Source organism: Martes martes (assembly GCF_963455335.1).
Source record: "Martes martes genome assembly, chromosome: 2".
Taxonomy (NCBI): Eukaryota; Metazoa; Chordata; class Mammalia; order Carnivora; family Mustelidae; genus Martes; species Martes martes.
In genome coordinates this window covers 173010712-173029030 of record NC_137889.1, presented here as the reverse complement: position 1 = coordinate 173029030, position 18319 = coordinate 173010712, and the positions used below count along the sequence as shown (strand labels likewise).

At 46.9% G+C, this 18319-nt stretch overlaps 1 protein-coding gene across 1 annotated transcript in view; it reads left to right on the top strand.

The window, feature by feature from the left end:
- Positions 1–3815: 3815 nt before the first annotated feature.
- Positions 3816–18319, top strand: part of APBB2 (amyloid beta precursor protein binding family B member 2) — a 375440-nt gene continuing 360936 nt past the window's right edge. The window contains exon 1 of the mRNA XM_080797039.1: positions 3816–3933. The gene's annotated coding sequence lies outside the window, so the exon portion shown is untranslated. The remainder of the gene's footprint in view (positions 3934–18319) is intronic.

Below are 18319 nucleotides of genomic sequence, written 5' to 3'. Positions count from 1 at the left end.
ACTTTACATTCTCAGACTTCACTTTCACTACCTGTAATGTAAGGATAACAATAGTACATTACTCATGGGGCGGTTGTGAACATTAAGTTTAATAACCGATGGCCAGGATCCAGCACAAGCTAAGCACTTGGTGAAGTTTTGTTATTCTGTAACTAGTACCTTCTTGTGATGAGTTTGTACTTTGCTCCTGTGTATTTTGACATTTACTTGACTCTATGCATAAGTAAAGGTATTCTCTCAGATCTCTAAATGTCAGAACATTCTAAAAAGAAGTATACATTAAACAAGATAAAAAGGTAGATAGGGTTTTGAAAAGTTTTATTGTAGGCGGGAGTTTTGCAGTAACTTATATTTCACTTTGATTTCCATTTTGTTAAAAGTATTTTAAATCACGACAGTGGCAAATCATAGCCCTGATATTTTGTTGTGATCATTAAAATTCCCTTGGTTTAACCTCAAACAGCTCACATACCACTGTCAATTGCTTGACAGTGGTATGTGAGCTGTTTAGAGGCTCTAAATTTTGATTAAAAAGATTCCTTGATGTCTTGAAGCTCTGAAGAATTTCATACCATATTGGAAATATTTAAAGCCTAGTTTCTGGTTATCTCAGCAATGTCTGGCTAAGTTGTATAGTGTCAGGGAGATCAAGGACTATTTAAAGACTAAGGACTTCAGGGGTACGGACAAGTAATAGGATCCCTTTTGTGGCCAGTTTTGTACTTTGTAATCTTTAGATTGAAAAAACAGCATTGTAATATAGTCTTGCACTTTGTATAGTGTTTGTGCAAAATACAAATATATTTTTTTCATTAGGTTAGGGTTTAAGAAATCTGTTTTCAAGTGCAGTTTTGCTGCTGTTTTGCTTAAGGAAGGAAAAGTCATTGACCTCTTTGGGCCACAGAGAGGTAAACACCTGTAAAACCCGCGTTGATCCAGGCTTCATTCTAGAATGATCTAAGTATCCTTCCAAATAAAATTCCTTGAATTTGTCTTTTCTTTTCCGTTTTAGCCTTAAAGGACTTAGGTAATTTTTTACTTCCATTCTTTTACAAACATGCTCTTGAAATGTTCTTAGAATATCTCATTTCCTTAGAAAACAATTCATGGGTGAGTCAGCATGAAGGACAAAACCCACTCACAATAGATATCAAAATTGCATGAGGCGGTGAAAGGAGAAGTGATTTTCTTTGTAAACTAAAATGATGAAGTACAGAGGAACCAATTACTTATTTATAAAATGAGTATGCGGTGGAAGGCTTTATGTAGCAGAGACAACGTGCTGTTACATATTCAGCAAGACGGAGAGGGTAGCAAGGAGTCCTGTCCATTCTGCCTTAAAGCTGTTACTAGAAACGCTCCTTCAAGGGAGGAAGGAAGATGTGTGTCGGACGGCGGACGAAGGGAAGGACCGCAGCAAAGCAGGTTAAAAGCCTTCCCCGCCTCCGCCGGTCTTCTCTGCAAATACATAATTAAGGGAATTTCCACAGAACCTTCGGTGGCCGTTTCCACGTCACTATTAGGGCAGCCAGAAATTTTGCTTTCGCAGGCGGTGACTTGCCGACTCCTGCGGGTCCTCCGGGGGACGCCGAACGTCGCCCTCCGTGCCGGGGCGAAGTCGGGCGGCGAGGTGGCTCGGAACCCGGGCGGGGGGTCCAGTGGCCAGGGGAGGGCGCAGAAGCGTTTCCTGGGTGAGCGCGTTGGCCGGGCCCGTTTCCGGAAGGCTGATTGCATCAGGTGTGGAGCTGGGCGCCTCCTCGGCCCAACCTGGCGGCCACTGCGCCTGCGCGCGTCGCCCCGCCCCGCCGCCGAGGACTCCACCGCGGGTTTTCCTCCCGGTCTGGAGGAGACCGAACCGAGAGGGGCGGGCGCCGTGGGTCGCCCTAGGACCCCCGGGAGAGCCGACGGCAGGGTGGGACTCCTGGAGGGCCGCGGGGAGCTGCGGGGTTCGTGGGAATGGAGTGCGGCGGAAAGAGGACCTACCAGGAAGGGTGGAGACTGGTCCCGCTACTGAAGGGCGGGGTGGTCTTGGGTGGCTAATTTCTTCGCTTCTCTGAACCTGAAGGACATAGACCAGAACTAGAAGGCTTTCCAGCTCAGAGTCTGCATTTTCCCAGATTGGGTTAAACTATGGCCTCCGTCTGTCCAGGGTCTCAACTCAATAGGCGGGTCTTGAGGTGTGGGGACTCAGCCCTAAGGGTGAGCACTTTCATGGATTTACAGGGATTTCTCAGTGGCAATGTTGCTTTTCTGTTACAGTAAGGAGCAACGTGGCTTTTGGCCTTCAGGTGGGTCCGAGGAAAATTGTTCGTGGGAGAGGTTTTAGGGGTGCAAACGTCGGAAACCGGTCTTCCGCAAGGTAGCTTCCCTCCACCACTCATTCCTTGCAACCCTACTGTGAGTCAGCGTCAGGGTCCCATTATACACTCTTTTATCCACGTGTAGTAGGTCTCCCTCCTAACACTTCCACGTTTTATATGACATTTTTGAGTGATTATTTGGTGGGTGTCTGTCCACCTCGTTGGACTGCGAGCTCTATGAAGGCAAGGGTCTGGGATTTTTTATTTATCGGTATTCCTAGGCTTACTGTAAACCTTAAGGATCCTCAATATTTCTCCTCATCCTCATCCTCATGGTATTTGAAGCAATATAGTACTGCCCACCGGAACCACACAAAATCCTCACATGAAGAATAAGGACCAGCTAGGTGTGAGTCTGTTATTTGAGGAAGCAGTGCTTTCCGGAAGTTTGGGGAGGAGAATGAGCGAGAAGCCGTAACTTAAGTTACTATTAATTTACTTATAGCACAATCCCCTTGACACAAATTATACGTAAGGCTGTGTGTGTATGAATGTATGATAATGGTTCTCAAAGTGTGGTCCTCGAAGCGGCGGCACGAGCATTACCTGGGAACTTGTCGGATATACGCAGGCTTGGGCCCCACCGCACGCCCACTACTCATGCAGAGACTCTGGGGATGGGACCCAGCATTTTATTCCTGTAAAGCCTCTGGGTGATCCTGACCTTAGACAACCACTGCACTGGAGAAGAACGACGCTAAGCATGCTTTGGGGATGTCATTCACAGTGTCCAGGGCAGAGCACTGATTACCGCTTACTGAGTGTCCATTCTTAGCAGAACTCCGCTTGTCTGCGTACAATTCCAGTTATAGGTAATATTCCCGGTGAAAAGGAAATTATGCTTTTCCCTGCCTGCAGGTATGTTTCTCCCTTGAGGTCATCTCGCTGTGACTTTTCCATCAAGGAATGGTGTGTGTGTGTGTGTGGGCGGGTGGGGGGGCATATGCCTGGGGTGCTGGATAAGGAGGCAGAAGGAGTTCTCGCCTACAAGTTGCAGCTGGGTGGGTGTGGGCAGTTCTCATCTGGGTACATTTTCCCATTATAAAGGATTGCAGACATGTGGGAGAAAAGACTAGCCAGGGATGAGGTTACCCAACTGCCTTTGGGTGCAGACAGACGCCAGGCCACATGGAGGGGATACCGGACTGCATCTCGACACCCAGGCCCCCGCAGCCCCCATGCCATCTTCCCAGGCGATAGGGGAACCGTGGGTCCAATAGGGCTCGCAGCCTCTGCCTGCAGGGGTCGCACTCGGAGCGCGGCCCGCCCCCTCCTCCTCGGCCCCCGCCCCCGGCCCCGCCTTTCTCGCGTTCGGCCCCCGCCTGGCCGGTCCCCTCCAGCCTCTCCTCGCGCAGCCGCCGCCAAAGCCTGGAGAAGTGGAATCTCGCCGGCGCAGCTGCCTGCGCGGGACTCGCGGAGCGGCACTGGGCATGCTCAGTCGCCGGAGCCCGTCCTGGTCTCAAGTAGGAAGCTCGTGCGCTGCACCCGCAGCTGATCCGGGCGCTCCGGGGAAGGCGAGACCGAGCAGAGCCGCCGGGCGCCGGTGCCGGGGCGAGCGCGGCGCGCACCGCCGGTGAGCCTCGCTTTCTTCCTTGCTTTTGCCCTGGACCCCGGGGCGGCCCGGGAGTGCCGGCGAGAGACCGGGGCAGCGGCAGCTGCGTGCGACGAGTGGCTGCGCGCAGCCCCGGCGGCTGCTCCTCTCCTGCCGGCCCCTGGGGCTGCGCGGCCCCGGCCGCTCGCCCCGCCGCAGCCACAGCTGCAGCAGCTGCCACCGCATCTGCAGCGGCGCCCGTTCCCGAGTCCGGTGCGCCCTGCGCTCGCGCCGCAGGGCCGGCCGGGTGGCACGGCGACTGCGGGCTCACTCCTTGACTTCCATCCCTCTTGCTTCCCGGCGCCCCCTTTCCCTCGGCAGCCGGGGTTTGGCAGGGCCTGGGGCGGGGGAGACGGGGTTGGAGGGGGTGCGCCCGGGTGGGGGCTGCGGAGGGGAAAAGTGAGGGCGGGCGCCGGCGGGGAAGAGCGCACACCCCCTTCCCTGGCACCGGCCTCGGCTGTGCGGTTGGGCTCTCCCTCCCGGGGCGGCAGCGCGCTCCTGCCGGGGAGTTGGAGACGGCGCTGGCTTCTTGGGGGTTCAGACGCTAGCAGCCGGGAGATCAAAGGGGGAAAAGTTCATTTCCCCCTCGGAGGCAGAGAGCGTTTTAACTAGAAAATGGCTGTGTGAAGGGGACCGAATGGGGGAAGCCGGCCCTTCGTCCTGAAGGCTCTTCTGCTACCTGCCGGGCGGAATGGAGGGTTGACGATAGAAATGACATTTGTGCGATGAAAACCGTGCTGGTGGGAGGCAGGGATGCGGAGTCCCCAAGAAACAATGCGAGGTGGTCTAGAACGCGCTGAAGCTATCTAGAACTGAGGGGGCAAGGGGCGAAGGGCCGAGGGAGTGTGGGACTTGAACTAAACGCAAATAAATGGGAGAAATCAGATTGAGAGTTGTAGCCGTTTTGTAGTCAAGTTCTGCGCAGCTGAGAGCCACGACTGTCACAAACGTTTTTGGATGGATGGAGTGGTTGGGAGAACCAAAATTGAGAAGAGAGTAAGACACAGTGTCGGCAGCTCCGGCGAGGCTGGGCTCTTTAAGAAGTCCTCAGTCACGGGCTTTCCATCGCGCCTGATGACTTAGGTGAAATACCTGAAGGATTATCATTAAATGATGCCAGCGGTGCTGTTTCAGTTCCAAGAAATGCGAAAACTTTGCGAGGTTGGCATTGGTTTGTCATTTGTTGTAATATTTAAGTGATTTAAACCAGCACACAGTGGCATCCTGATCTGTGGTTCGGTATTTGGGTCTCTTAAGCCTCTGATTTTTTTTTTTTTTTTCCTTTCTTCCTAGTCATGGACTTGTATTTAAAATCTTGCCCTCAAATGGCCCGGATAATTAAGGATAGCTGGCCTCTCAGGAACATAATCTTTGAAGGGGGATTTCTTTATGAACTTAGGTGGCAGCTTAGTTGTGTTTTCTGTCTGTAGCTTGAAAACAGTGATTGTTGATCAGTTGTTTATTGTAACTTGCAGAATCAGGAATGCACTGATTTGAAGGGTTGGCATTGATGAAATGGCTGAGGAACCTCATGGTTGGGGGAGATGCTGGGAGAACACAGGTGGCAGTAGAGTACAATGGGTTAGTAGTCAGAACTCCAGGGGAGAAGCAGATTCAAGACTTCTGTTGCTGTCCTTTTGTCATCATCACTGTGTGCCCCCCTACTCCCAAATGACTTGGGGTCTTCCTAATCTAGGGATGTTCCTAGATATTTGCTCAGAACCTTTGAAAAAGGACTCCAGAGTCGAGATCCTTTTTTAGGGAAGGAGTTTCTTTAACTTTTGTTCTCTTTTCCAAAGGATACTTCTAACTTGATAATTCACTCCCAAGGAGGCAGCACACTATTCAGCACTTTCTGAAACTTGTAGAAAGTGGTAGTGGAAAACTCAATGAACTGAAGTGTAAAAGACTGGTGCTTTACATTTAACTGGAGTAATATGAATAAGAGACTACAAAGTTATTTAAGAAAAGAGTACTAAGGGGTGCCTGGGTGGCTCAGTGGGTTCAAGCTTCTGCCTTTGGCTCAGGTGGTGATCCCAGGGTCCTGGGATCCAGCCCCAAATCGGGCTCTCTGCTTAGCAGGGAGCCTGCTTCCTCCTCTCTCTCTGCCTACTTGCAATCTCTATCAAATAAATAAATAAAATCTTAAAAAAAAAAAAAAGAGAGAGTACTAAGTATTGTAAGAATCCACATGTGCAATAACATATTTTAAAACTGTTACTCTTTTTATGTCATGTTTCAGCTTTTTAATGACTGTTTCTTTTCCTGCCGCAAGAAGCCGCAAGGAAAACAACAAACATTGAATTCTTTTTTTTTTCCTGTTACAACAGAAATTAATACTGAAAGGCTTGCCATAATATTAGTACAGGGTTATGTTGATTACTCTGATTCCAGGATATCTAAATTTGTCTTTCAAGAAAAATGGAAGGGGCACCTGGGTGGCTCAGTGGGTTAGAGCCTCTGCCTTCAGCTCAGGTCATGATCCCAGGGTCCTGGGATCGAGCCCTGCATCGGGGCTCTCTGCTCAGCAGGGAGCCTGCTTTCCCCTCTCTCTGTCTGCTTGCCTCTCTGCCTACTTGTGATCTCTGTCATGTAAATAAATAAAATCTTAAAAAAAAAAAAAGAAAAATGGAATGTTGTTTCTCTATCTCCTTTTTAGTTACACCTTAAAATTTTTTTTAATTTTAAGTAGGCTTCACACCCAATGTGGGGCTTGAACTCACGACCTTTGAGATCACGACCTGAGCTGAGCTCAAGAGTTGGCGCTTAACTGACTGAACCACCCAGGCACCCCAGTTAAACTTTTAAAATAGACAATACTCTGGGGCACCTGGGTGGCTCAGTGGGTTAAACCCTCTGCCTTCAGCTCAGGTCATGATCTCAGGGTCCTGGGATCGAGCCCTGCATCGGGCTCTCTGCTCAGCAGGGAGCCTGCTTCCTCCTCTCTGCCTCCCTCTCTGCCTACTTGTGATCTCTGTCAAATAAATAAATAAAAATCTTAAAAAAAATTAAAATAGACAATACTCTGATGTCATAATGTTTGTTCATGGCTGTAGGACTTTTAGGAAAGTATTGTAAGAAGGTATTACTAATTACATGGGCGATACTTATTTTCCTTCCCCGGGTTAAGGAAACTAGTGTTTGTTCAATGTTTGGTCTCTGTGTCAATCCGATATTAAACTTCTTACGTATATTATGTGTCAGCATCTTTGACATGAATGTCAGCTTCCCCAGAAAACTCCTCTGGGGTGGTGGACAGTCCTTTGATTACGTAGCAATAGAACTTGAAAATTTTATCTGATAGGAGAATATTTTCAGCGGGCTTCATTGTTACTAAATAAGCATTCTCTTGTGAAACATTTTTGATTTGTTATTTGGAATTAGATTTGATTGGAACAGCATGTTTTCAAAATGATTTGTATGTTTTAAAGAATCTTCTGTTTGGATTTAGAAACTGTTTTTGTGCTCATTTATTTTCAACTACCAACAAATACGCTTAAGTGTAAAGAAGATAAGCCCAGATTACCCATTTTATGTTGAATGTGTTATTAATGCATATTCTGCAGGCTGATGGCATTTCTCTCAGTTGAAATGGTTTTTCAGAGTCAGAGTGACAGATTCTCCATTATAAACAGTCTGGTGGGATTTGGTGGAAAGACCACCAACCAGTGACTCCCAAGACTTGCCTTCTGGGCCAGGTTTTTCTGCTACTTTAACCTACTGTGTAATCTTGGGGAAAGTTAGTATACTTTTCTGGGCCTCAGTTTTTCCATCTGTACAATGAGAGAGTTGCAGTAGAATGGGCTTCTCTTGTCCCCTTCCAGGGGTCTGTGATGCAACCATTGGAGGAGGGGGGGCCCTTCATTCAGAGCAGTAGAGGAAGCTGATTTTGCGTTTCACTGAGTCTGGCCTGTCCCAATTTGAGGAATGTCTTGGTTTCGTTTTTTGTTTTTGTTTTGTTTTGCTTCGTTTTGGCCAAATCTGTACTCCCTTTTAGTTTCTGTTAAAGAATGGTTGTCTGTGTAGGAGACAAGGTGAGGATTAGATCTGAATGAAGCCCAGTGGATATTTGAAACGGTCGTATAGCATCTTCTGAGGGGAGTGTCTGCGCTTGGGCAGGCAGATAAGTTGAGAAAGAAGTCACCACAGAAGCCGCAGAGGAAGGTGTCTTGGATACTGGGCCCACTGCCGTGAAATTTTGGCAAGCCTTTCCCATGTCCCCATCCTCTCTCCTCAGCCCTTGATTAAAAATGAAACCCTTGGTCTCTGGAATAAAATTCTCATCATCGTATCATGTTAGCGTCCTCCTGTACTGTGCAGGTGTCCAGGGTGAGCTCCCGCAGTAGCCGGCGTGGTGGCTGGTGGAACGCACCCACTCATCTTCCAACAGATTGTGAACTTTTTCTCCCCCCCTCTTTGGCAAGTGACGATGATGGGGCAGAGAGCAAAGGAAACCCATCCACTTGGGGTTTGGAGTGCACTTTGCTTTCGCGATGCTCACAAAACTCAGCATCATGAACCTTTAAGTGAGGCAGGTGAGCAGACGCCAGAGTTGTTACCCACATTTTAATAATTGATAATAAACAGGCAGTGAATCTAACGCTGTTGATATTAACCAGGGCGCAGGGTTGCTGGGCGTCTGCTGGGGGGGGGGGTGGCAGTAACTCCTAACATGAAGGGAGAGTGAAAGAGAGGCAGGACACAGAAGGTAGAAGACAGTCAAGTACCCCAAGTTGGCAATAAGTAAGAAGCCTGTATCAGTTTAAAAGTATTAGAGGCCTTAAAGTGTAGACTTGCAGGAGATATTTCCTTTCTGCATAATCATATTTCCATAATGATTGAGTCTTAACCTGGTCTTCTCAGTGTTGAACAGATGCCAGGACAGGCATGACTTTTGTTGTCAGGAAGAGTCTCAGTGTATAATTTATTGGTACATAAAATGAATAGACTTATACGGACAAAGGTGGGAAGAGACCGTGGAAAAGATGAGTGGGGCGGGACTATGGATTAAGGTGTGTCTTCATTTCTTAATGATTTGACAGTGGTTATAGATAAGGGGAACCTTTCTTTCCTCTGCCCCCTGTGGAAATCTTGCAAAATTTTGTCTGCTAGGTTATAGCTGAGGTTTTTAAAGTGTAACTCTACTGGAAAGTATGCTTTAGGAATGCGGAGAGTGGGAAGACGAGTGGTTTTGTTTGTGTTTTTCTTTTAAAGTTGACTAAAAAGAATGCAGTTCTGTAGCTGAGCTAGGAGAAGTGTGCGCTTTGGAGGATGAGGTTGGAGAGAACTCGTAGACAGCTCTAGAGAGTGAAGGGAAATGCTATTTTTTGTGTTTTTTTTTCTTTTTAAAAAATTTACGTATCTTTAATTAATGCTGCTTTTGAAGAAGGAAGTCTTGGCATCCCAGCGATATAGGATGTAACCTTTCCCAAATTGCTGCCCTATACATCAGATTTTAGTTTCCACACAATTTAAAAGTGCAAAGCACAGTATTAGGCCCATGGGCCATTGTCCGTTGGTGGTGTGTTTGCTGTTCTTATCAAAATAATAATAAGGATGGTGATGTAGTTAATATTTTGTAAGTGTTTCTGAATTAGATGTATCCTTTTTCCTCTGAGACTATACCCTTCCGATCTGGGGGTAAGATTTCTTTTATGAATTGGTGGGAATATTTTTATTTGGCAGCTTAATGGTCCATGAAATTGATAAGTCTGGGAAGCCAGGCCTGAGATGTTGAGAGCCTTGCCCTTGGGATAGAGTGAGTGGTGGAGACCAGGCCAAACCGGAGATTATGGGTGGGCTGATGGGGCCTCTGGGCCTTCTAGGAATGTAGGGTCACTGGTATAGACTCAGGGTCTGAGGAGCTTAGGAGAAGCTAATTTTGAAAGTGCTCTGGGAACCGGCCGATATTTTTGAATTATAGCCCAAGAATGTCAGTGCAAGTGCCAGAATGAGAGATGAGGGTCGGAGAGAGCAGAAAGGACAACTGATTGAAGTGTGAATTTCTGCAGGCAAGGCCGCAAAATGACAGATCTTGGTGTTGGTTTCTTTGCACGCAGGCCTCTTTCTGCCAAGGCAGCACGCTTTAGCAATTTGGGGTTGGTGATTCTAGGAGATGCTCATGGAGTCAAGGCCATAGAACCACAGCTTGGTTTGGACCTTTGCAGTATCATGTCTTCCAGAGGAAGCCTTGATAAATCGCTGGAGGAAACTTAAGAGTAATTTGCTCATGCGATTGCAAACCCAAAGTATTTCTGTGTTCTAAATAGTAGGTTAACAGAATAATATATTTTCAGGTAATATTTTAAAAATCTATGCTTAATGATATCTGGATAGTGGGGATCATGATGATAATATATTATTAACGTAATTATGGGGCTCTTACTTTGTGCTAAGAGCTTTTTTATTGCTATTACCCTATTTAATTGTTACAAAATGCTCTGATGTGGTTCCCATTTTAGAGACAAGGAAACTGAGGTCCCTTTTGCTAAAGCCTTTACAGTAAACTGTGATGCTTGCTTGGTAACTGTACTCAGTATGGAGGTGCCCGTGGGTTGCTGAGGGACCGACAGGAGGCAGAAATCACAATTAGTAATTAAGGGTCAACTGTGTGCCTCGTATACAAGAAACATTTCACCTCCTCCCTGTCTCCTCTCTTATGAGTGAGGAACCTTCCTAAATTCACCATTTGGGGAGAAGGTGAAAATTTCACCCTTCATCCATTTTCAAAATGGACGTTAACGTAAATCCACATGCTTAGTGATTGAATTGCTTCCTTCATATTATGGCTCCAATGTGCATTTCTTTCCATGCGAACACACATCGAGTAACAGAAAGTCCAAATATCATTTCTAAATATGTCCGAAACTAGGCGTTGCTGTGTAACCTCTCTGGACAGATTGCAGTCTAGAATGTTCCTGTTGCAAATAAAACACCCCGGGACCTGATTCGTTGTCATGTGCCAACCATGAGGCAATGTGAGGATGACAGAGGCTTCCGATGACTGGAAAAGGGTGAAGTGAGGGTTCCCAGGCTTCTCGGGCTGCCTGTGGCTGACTGGAGGCTGGGTCTGGAGAGAGAGCCTCAGCACTCCCGCTGACGGTGCCTCTCCTTGGGAACATTCAGCTGGCTCCTGGGTGCTGGCTCTTTTCTTACCTTCTGGTCTGCATTTGATTTCCCAAGTGGACTTCTGTCCTGGGCCAGAGAGTCAGTGCTCTGCTGATTTGCTCGAGGCAGTACTGTTTGTCAGTGGGAAGGAATAAAATAGAATTTCTTTAGCGTGAGTTCGATTTCTTGAGTTGGTTTTCTCCTAAGTGAACTAATATGAAATTTCTGAACCTAACTGAAGCATGGTCTGGACTCACAGGAGTATAGACACTTTTTATTTATTTATTCATTTATTTGAGAAAAAGGGAGAGAGAGCATGAGCACAATGTGAGGGGAGGCAGAGGGAGAAGCAGACTTCCCATTGAGCAGGGAGCCCACCATGCGGCTTGATCCCAGGACCCTTGGGATCATGACCTGAGCCGAAGGTAGATTCTTAACTGACTGAGCCACTCAGGCGCCCCAGGGGTATAGATACTTTGAGAAGCAGTGGTTCAACCTCAGATTCTTCTAATGTCTCACCAGAATCTCTTCTCCTCTCCAGTACCCAAGCTTTATTTATTTATGCATTTTTCAGATCGGTAGTGAAAACAGATAGACGTTTTGGTGACAACAAGAAACCTTAGCTTCATTTATTCCTGCCTTTGTCTAGCAAATGTTTGTTGAGGACATACTTTGCTCTGTGCGAAGTTCAGGAAGACAGAGAGGAATGTACCAGAGCACTGATGATAAGGTATGGCGGTAGATGCGTGTGAGATCTGAGCGAGTGGAGAGAAGGAAGGCTGTCCTCGCTCTGTGGGAGTTGAGGGGCCTCACGGAACAGGAGACGTGGCAGGGGACTCCTGTAAAACCCCACTACAGTACACCCTTCCGGCTGATTCCTTTTCCATTTTTCCTTCCCTCCATTGAGCTGCTATAGCCTGTTTCTTCTACCCAGCCCCGGGGGATTTGCCACTCCTTCCAAAGGGGACTTAGAGATTTGGCCTTTCAGATCTCTCTAGCTGTGGTTTTCAAAGAGGAAGGGGAGGGGGGTCAGTTTCTCTCCCCAGGGACTTTTGTCAGTATTCGGAGACATTTCTGATTTCATGACTGCGGAAGGAGTCCCACTGGCATCTAGCGGGTAGAGGCCAAGGATGCTTGTAAATATCCTACAGTAAATGTAGGCACAAGACCGTCCTGTAGGGAAGGAGTAGGATTTGGTGGTTAAGAGCCAGACTCTCAGGGTTCCAATATTGCTCTGCAATTTAATAGCCATATGACTGGGGACAACAGAAGTACAGAATTACAGGTGGGGAACAGAATTGACGGTGCTTTAGTTCCCTTATCCATAAGTAGGGATATTATATATGATATGGTTGTTAAGAGGATTTCATGTATTAATTTCTGAACATAATAATGAGTAAATACTTGGCATAAAGTTAGATCTTAACTGTTACTATTTTTTATTTTAAGCAAAAACTTCAACTTTTGACTCCAGAGAGTGTGAGTTCAGAGAATCCAGGGGACCTGAGTTTGTGGCCATGGCTCTCAGGAGGCTTTGGTGTACGCATTGGCCACTGTTTTTGTTTCTCTAGTTCCTTTTCGTCTATGGGTTTTATTTTCCACTGTTTCCATCTTTTGATTCTAGGGCCTTCGATAGCTTTGTCTTTCATCCCTTTTTCCCAGGGACCCAAATTCATGCCCTTAATGAACCTTTCCCTGGAGGGCTGAGAAATATATTTATGATTTTCCTTAGCTCTGTCTATTTTGGGAATGGTGAGAAAACAGGAAGCAGGTCAGGGGAGAGCTGCCTTACTTCCTGATTGTCACAGCTCCCTTCTCTATAAAATTCCTTGCAAGATTGAGAGGCAGGTGGTACTGCCTGCTTAGTAACTGACTCTTCCCTCTACGCCCACCAGCTCCCGCCCCAAGTTAGGTGCCTACTCCTTCCAAAATACCCTGTAATTGGGTCACAACATCTGCCTACTTGAAATCATTTCTAAAAACCAAAGCAGAGAGGCAGGCTGTGTCAGTGGGATTTAAAACGTCCTGGTCCTCTCCTGTCCTTCAAGGTTCTAGAGCTGTTCTGACAACATAAAAGAGAGCAAACTTGTTATCTTAGTTAGATGGCACTGTCTTTGTGGCCTAGAACGGGGTCTTCCTTTTCGCTTGAGAAAGTGCTCAAACTGTGCTCCTGGCCAGCTTTCCCCGGGAAGGTGGGCTGGTGGCCTCCACTCAGCAGATCACATTAACTGTCACATTTTCCCAACAGAATTGACTCGTGAAGATTTTCCTTCTGTGTTTTGAATGGTGTCAACAGACTAGAGAAAAATGAAGACATTCAGTCTGTCCTAAGCTCTCTGATTCCTTCCCCATGACACGGTCATCTCGTCCCTGAATGAGAGCAGTGGCCTCTCAGTGGCCTCCTGGCCTGGCCGGCTCCCATTCATTCAGTCTGGCTTCCGAAGCACCGGGCGCCGTTCCAGCTGCTGCCTGTGGAAACGGACCAGGGTGGAAACTGACCGGGATGGCCCCGGTCGCTGCCTGCCTGAAGCTCTCTGTCTGTCTGTAGGGAAGCACTGGCCGCTGAGATAAAAGGTGCCATGTGCTACCAGGCAGGGAGGTGGGAAGTACTCAGCCCTCCCTGACCGGCATCTGCCTTGGCTGGGGGTGTGGTGGGGGGAGGTGTCAGGCAAGGCGACCAGGGAGAAGAGATGCTCGGTGTGTCCCACAGCGTGCCTGGCACCTCCATCTGTGCAGGGGGTAGGTAAGCTCCCTCTTGGAGCCCCGCTGTTGCTAATAGGGAGCCTCCACGCCTTCCCCCCACTATCGCCTCTGATCAGGTTACCTTCTCCGTGGCCTGTTTATTCTCTGCACTGCCTCGGAGGTGATCTTCTGGAATCTCCTGCAGGCCCGGGCATGCCCATCCCAGCCCTCCAGGGGCTCCTCGCTGCCCTCGAGATGAAGCGCCGGCCTCTTGGCTTCGCCCCGGTACCCTTCACGATCTATGTTGCTCTCCATCTCATGCTCTGAGCTCCGCCATGCCATTCTGACAACACGCCCGGCTTTCTCTGGCCTTCGGGCTTTATCCTCCGTTCCCATTGCCTGCAGCCATCCTTACTATCTGTGTATTCGTCACTTGCTTGGCTTTTTTCCTCCTTCAGGAAGTAGCTTCGTTGTCATGCACCTCAGTGTGTGTCTGAATGACCTGAGGGCTTGCTACAACATGTGCATTGCTGGCCTCACCCCCAGAATTTCTGATTCGTAGGACTGTGTGGCGCGATCCAAGTTTGCACGTCTAACAATGTCCTGTGGGATGCTGATGCTGTGGGTCTAGGGAACACACTTGGAAGACCACTGGGTACCTGGTTACCCAGAGCAGGGTGACTCTCTTGCCTCCAAGGGGAGCAGCTTACATCCCTCTTCCATCATACCCTTGCGGTCACACTGCATTACAGCTACTCACTTCTTGGGCTTCTCTTCTAGTCTGTAAGCCCCTTGAGGAATGACACGTTTACTTTTTCATCTTTGTGCTCCCAGTGCTTAGAAATCCTGGATGTTCAATAAACGTTTATCAAAGAGTGAATATGTGAATGAAAAATAACTATTGTTGGAGGCTTTAAAAATTTTTTTTTATTTGCTTGAGAGAGAGAGAAAGTGCACGAGTGGGAGGGAAGGGCAGAGGGAGAAGCAGCCTCCCCGCTGGGCAGGGAGCCCAACACACCTCCGTCCCAGGACCTGGAGATCTTGACCTGAGCCCAAGGCAGATGCTTAACCGACTGAGCTACCCAGGTGCCCCCATCGGAGGCCTTAGTAAATACGCACGAGAACGTTTTTCGCAGCTAGTTTTTCTGATAGTTTATCCCCAGGTGTGATGGTATAGGCTTATGACATGATGTTGGCGAGATCAGCATGAGTTTGGTTAATGTAAGAGCCAGTTAGCTGTGTGGTTTTGTGTCCGAATTCTAGAAAGGTAGGGGAGGAGCTCATATTAAACCCATTACTGTTTCTGGAATGACTCAAAAATACATAGGTTTTAAAATAGTGGCTTGCTATGAAAATATGTGTCCAAGAGAAATGTGGTTGTCATATAATTTAGCAGCGTAGCATAACCATGGCCTTTTTATTTGAAGTAATAAATCTTATTGAACTGATAGGAAATGTAACCAGATGTTTAAGTCATCGTTTCTCCAAGTCAGAGGGAGGGGTAGTTAGACCACTTGCATGTACTTACTCAGTCTGTTTATTGAGCATGTGCCGGTGGCCCTAGGGTATGGCAGTGAGTCAAACACTAAAGCTTTCCGGGTGGGAGGTGCCACGAAGAAGTCAGAGATGTGCGATGTCCTGCAAAGCGCCCACTGGGCTCTGTCAGATCAAGTGAGTAGGTGATTCTTAAGCTGAGTCCCGAGTGGCAGGAAGTGACGCCTGTGTCCAGATCATGACATGGAGAGGAGCAATTTAAGGGCACAAGAATGGTACCGAGGACCTAACTTTAAAACACCTCTTGGAGGAGCCCTAATGCCCCTTTTGTTTTGAAGACCGGATAGACGATGCCTTATCATCGTGCCTGCTTACCCAGATCTGGGCTCTAAGCTGGCCTCCCTGGCATCCGAAGCAGAACTTCCCAACGGGGGTTCACTGAATCCCAAGTGACTGGAAATATGTTGGGAATAAAGGCTTCTTCTGACAAGTTCAGAAAACTGCGTGTACTTTCTCTTTACATCAACATATCCAGGAAGTCCGACTGGAAAGAAACTTCATTTAATGCAGCATTTGCCTGGGGCGGGGCCGGGGGGGCACATTTTGCACAGTCTCCTGTGAGCTGGTGTTTCCATTTGCACACCTTGGATGACCAGCTCTAAAGGTGGTGAAAAGAATGTTTCACGTGATGCAGACTTTTCTCTCCTCTTCATGTCCCATTCTTAACCTTCGGGGACTTCGGTTGTCGAAGAGAAGGCAGAGGCAGGATTTCTTGTATTGGTTTTCCAAATGCCTTGTGCTCCGTTGGTCAGTCCCGTTGATTTGGGTGTAAAGATAGATGGCATTTGGAGCCCGAGAGACCATTGCTCATTTGCTCTCTTCAAGGAGGAGCTGGCTAGAGGGTCACGTGGGATGCAAGCTGTTTCTGCACCTGCCTTAAGCCTCAGTTCTTCTAACAGAGAATGGTTTCTGTTTGAAGTGTTCATATTCTGACTTTGTTCTATCTTCTTTTGGTGTGTAAACATTGCTTTGGGTGTCAGCTGACCCTAAGTTAAGGAAGGGGAGAGGACTGACCTGTTTGGGGTTCCTAAGGGCGAGCCTTATGTAGGAATGATGAACTTGGGTTGGACACTATGTACTGAGTTTTTGCTGATGTCGTGCAATTGTAATCTCAACCTAAAAAATACTGGCGTTTAGATTTCCTTTCAGTTGATGTGTGTTTAGTTTTGGCCCTTCCTGAAGTCAGAGCGGATGTTTTAGTCTCTGTTAATTTTGAAATTGTATTCTTTGTTAGTCTTTATGGGTCTTGTTTGACACAGCAAGCCAGGAAAGGTTCAAGGTGGGGCAAGCTCCCTGCGAGTTTCATTTAAGGGAGATCCCGGGATGAGTCTTCATAAAATAATTCAGAGTAAAAGCATTTGGGTCAGTTACCAGGGTTGGAAGGAGGCCCCATTGTGTGCTACTGAATTTTTTTTTGTGCTTGGGGCAATTTCTAGAAAGATGCCGCAGGGCCTGACTGAGAACAGGGTTAAAGAAGCTGGATCTAAGAATTTGGAATGACTAGTCCTTTTGGGTCCTCCGTATTGGGGTTCTCTGTTTTCATGGGTTCCGTTCTCCCTACATGAAACAGGAAATTCAGTATGAGTGGTGGGTATGTTGAATACCATTACTGTGGACGGGCTCTCTGTTTCTGCAGTGATGTAGTATCCCGAAAGCCCCCATTCAAGTTGAATGTATTCCAGTGATTTGAGCAGAAAACGTGTGAGGAGTGTTGGAACGAAGGTAACACTCCCTGCTCTTATTCATGGGATCTAGCAATTGGGTCAGTGTCATTTTCTAAAAATGTCTTTTTTCTAGGACTTGAGGTTATTTCTACTAAAACAAATAAAGGAAGTCTGGCATCCCATCAACTTAGTTATAATTGTCTCCCGATCAAAGTCATCTCCTCCTGACTTGAGTTTTATTTCATCTGAAATCATTTTCCTCTACTGTTACTAGATCCTGCTGTTTTATATATTATATATATATTTTACAAGCCACAAGTAGAAACAAGAAACAAAAATAAGATGTGGAGTTTTATTAAATTTTATATGTTTCCCCCCTTAGTTCTGAGACCATGTGTATTGCAAGAAAAATCAATATTAAAAAAAAAAACAACAACTGGGAGGATGTTGATTTGCGGCATTATTGTTTTTATTTCCTGGGAAGAAAACGGGATTTTCATTAGATGCCGTTGTGCTGTTTTCCATTGAGAGAGATAACAGTGGGATGGATGGCCACGTTCAGGGTCTATATACATTTTTGCTTAACATTTAAATGCTGTTTGTATTTGTGTCTTCTTTCTACCATGGGAGAGCTTGGTAAATCCAGGTTTTCATGAAAGCACGTTTATTTTTCCTTGGTGTTGACCTTGGGAGTTCATTTTTGAAAAGCTTGAAGGTGTATCATGTTGATTGATGGTTAAGTTAAAGGATACTCAATACTATGTAATTATGCAGATTTCATTTACATAAAGCCAAGGATGATGAGAGAATGAGTAGAAGGGAAAGCGGAGTGCCTCTGCTGTGGGACTGTGGATGATTTTGTTGGCTTTCTCATTCTTCTTCCTAACTGTCACTAGTGTTTTTATATTCTTCTAGCAAGTAGTAAAAGGGAAAGAAAAATTTCTCACATTCATTTTTATGTCCTCTAGAGGTTGTGCATTTCAGGGTGTTTCTTCAAGGAGACTAAACTGGGAACAAAAAAGAACTGGCATTATGCTTAGTAAAATCAGCCAATCACAAAGGGACAGGTGTCGTATGAGTATGTTTATGGTACCCAGAATGGTGTAATTTGTAGAGACGGAAAGTAGAAAGGTGGTTTCCAGGGACTGGGGGGGAAGGGGAAGAGGGGATTTATTTTATTTCATTATTTATTTATTTATTTTTTAAAGACTTGATTTTTGTTTGAGAGAGAAAGACAGAGATGGAGGAGAGCATGAGTGGGGGAGGAACAGAGGAAGAGGGACCAGCAGACTCCACACTGAGCACAGAGCACTACATGGGGCTGGATCCCACAACCCTGAGACCATGACCTGAGCTGAAAC